Genomic DNA, 2,500 nt, shown 5'->3' on the forward strand with positions numbered 1-2,500 from the left:
CAGTATGCAGCGAGAGTATATGTGGTGGGGCATAATTGTGGCGCAGAGAATGCGCGAAGAGTATATGTTTAACTTTAAAGCGTGAAAATAATGTTGGCCATTTGATGCGATGCAAAAGGTGGGAGTGTTCTAAGTGTGTGTAAAGGGGAAGGTGGAGACATATTCTGGCGGCTTTCCGCTGGAGTCGTTCTAGCCTGTCAAGGGAAGTGTGGGACAACGGTGTGAGAGCAGTGCTCGCATATGAGAATATAGGTAGTATGTATGTCTGATAGATGTGAGATAAAGAATCACTGGTGAGTGTAGACCTTAGTCTAAAAAGAATATTGAAAGACTTGAGTGATTTTTTGACTATGTATTCAACATGCTCCGTCCAACGGAGGTCATGCTGAAAGATTATTCCGAGGTGTTTGTGTTTTTGTGCTACGGTAAGCGGACTATTCCTGAGGGTGATCTGGGGTAGCTGTTCAGGGGGGCGGTTATTGTGGTAGAACGGGAGGATGACTGTTTTCTTTGTGTTAACCAGCAGGTGCCATCTTTGAAGCCAGTCTCCAGCTGCTGTGACACTCTGTTGTAGGTTTCGGGTACAGTCTTGAAGAGTTCTCGCTATGGAAATCAGAGCGGTGTCATCTGCAAACTGGCTACAGGTGGTGCTGGGATTCTCACATGCGTGTGGAAGGTCTATGGTGTAGACGAGGAATAGAAGCGGCCCAAGAACAGATCCCTGAGGGACGCCGGCAGGGATCTCGAGGAAAGGCGATAGGTCGCCATCCACCTGGACCCTTTGCCGACGCCCCAACAGGTACCGTCGGAACCACTCCAGGGCGTTGCCCTGGACACCATAGTGGGAGAGTTTTGCTAGAAGGCCTGCATGCCACACACGATCGAAGGCCTTGCTTAGATCGAAAAAGCAGGCATTGACGTGTTTCCCGTCGTCTCTCGCAGTGGAGAGGGTATGGACGAGACGGGCGAGCTGCTGCTCAGTGCCGTCTTTCTCGCGGAATCCGGACTGCTGGTTGGGCAGGTGGGGTGTGATGTGCTTGTAGAGGAGTTGATGTGCAATTTTTTCTTGGATTTTTGATGTAGTGCTCAAGAGAGAGATGGGTCTATAATTTGTTGGTTGGGTTGGGTCACCCGGCTTGGGTACTGGAGTAATGGTGGCATCTTTCCACTCCTGTGGGATTTCTCCGGTTTGGAACGATAGATTAAAGAGGGACGATAACGACGGTGCAAGTTCCTTAGCCGCTTCTTTGAGGAGGCGGTTTGGAATAGAGTCAAACCCGGGGCTTTTGTTGGTATCAACTGCTCGGAGGAGTTTTTCGACCTCAGCTTGGGAAGTCGAGATTTCTTGAAGGGGACTGAGGATGTCAGGGGTGGTGTTGATGGCTGGAGTTTGCTCATCCGCATTGGCCACGGACAGCTTGCTCTGTGAAATGAAGAATTCGTTGAGGGCAGCGGCTTTTTGTGCTGGTGTCGTTGCAGGAGTTGCTTGGCTGACGAGTTCGGGTATGCGTTGTTTTGTAGCTGTAGTTAGGTGCTTCATGAGGCGGTGTAGGGAAGTAGAGGAGGCTGTTGAGTTGTTTACGAAATCCGATTTAGCACGACGCAGGAGGGTGGTGACACGGTTTCTTTGGGCAGTGAACGTGTTCCAGTCGTCAGGCGAGCGTGAGTGAAGGTATATTCTGTGTTTTCTGTGCTTATCCTTGATCTCTTTCAAGAGGCCCTTTGATATCCATGGTCGTGCTGGCACGTTCTTCCTGTCCCAAGGGGGGTGAGTGCGAGTAACTTGGCAGTGTTCTTGGGCGATGCTCATGACATCGTCGCGCCAGGATCGCCAGAAGGTGTCAACTGGGCATGGGTCGTGTTGGTTTGGATGGTGGTTGAGATTTGTGCGTGAAAGGGCTTCTCGAAGAAGGTGGATAGTGCTGTCTGTCCATGACCAGAATGTGGTGCTTCTGGATCGTGGAGGGGAGTTGTTAATTATGGGGGGCAGTTGATTATTGATGTGGCCACTGATAGTAGTGTGATCAGATGCGCCAAACGGTGGAAGTGATTGGATATGAATATCATTGGTGTGGAGTGAGGAGATAACAAGGTCTAGACATGAGAGAGGTGTTTGTCGGTGGATGTAAGTAGGGAATCTGACATGTTGTGTGAGGCCGTATGTGTGTAGCAGAGTTTGTATGTCGTCCCCAAGGCGATCTGTTCTGTCTGTGGTGAGCCACGCACTGTTCTTGGCATTGAAGTCTCCAAGTAGTAGGAGGTCGTCACCTTCGGCTCTAGCGGTTTTGATGCTTCTTTCCAGTTCCGCACAGAAGAGGGTGGCATCGCTACGGGGTGGTCGGTAAATGTTTGCAACAACGAGGGAAAGGTTACAGGTGGATATTCTCGTCCATATGCATTCTGCTGCTGTCATTGGTATTGTCAGTACCCTTGTGTTGAAACGTTCCGCTATGTACAAGGCAACACCACCACCATAGTCCTGTCTGTCAGCTCTGATCAG

Source organism: Sycon ciliatum, chromosome 9 (genome assembly GCF_964019385.1).
Source record: "Sycon ciliatum chromosome 9, ocSycCili1.1, whole genome shotgun sequence".
In the NCBI taxonomy this organism is placed as follows: domain Eukaryota; kingdom Metazoa; phylum Porifera; class Calcarea; order Leucosolenida; family Sycettidae; genus Sycon; species Sycon ciliatum.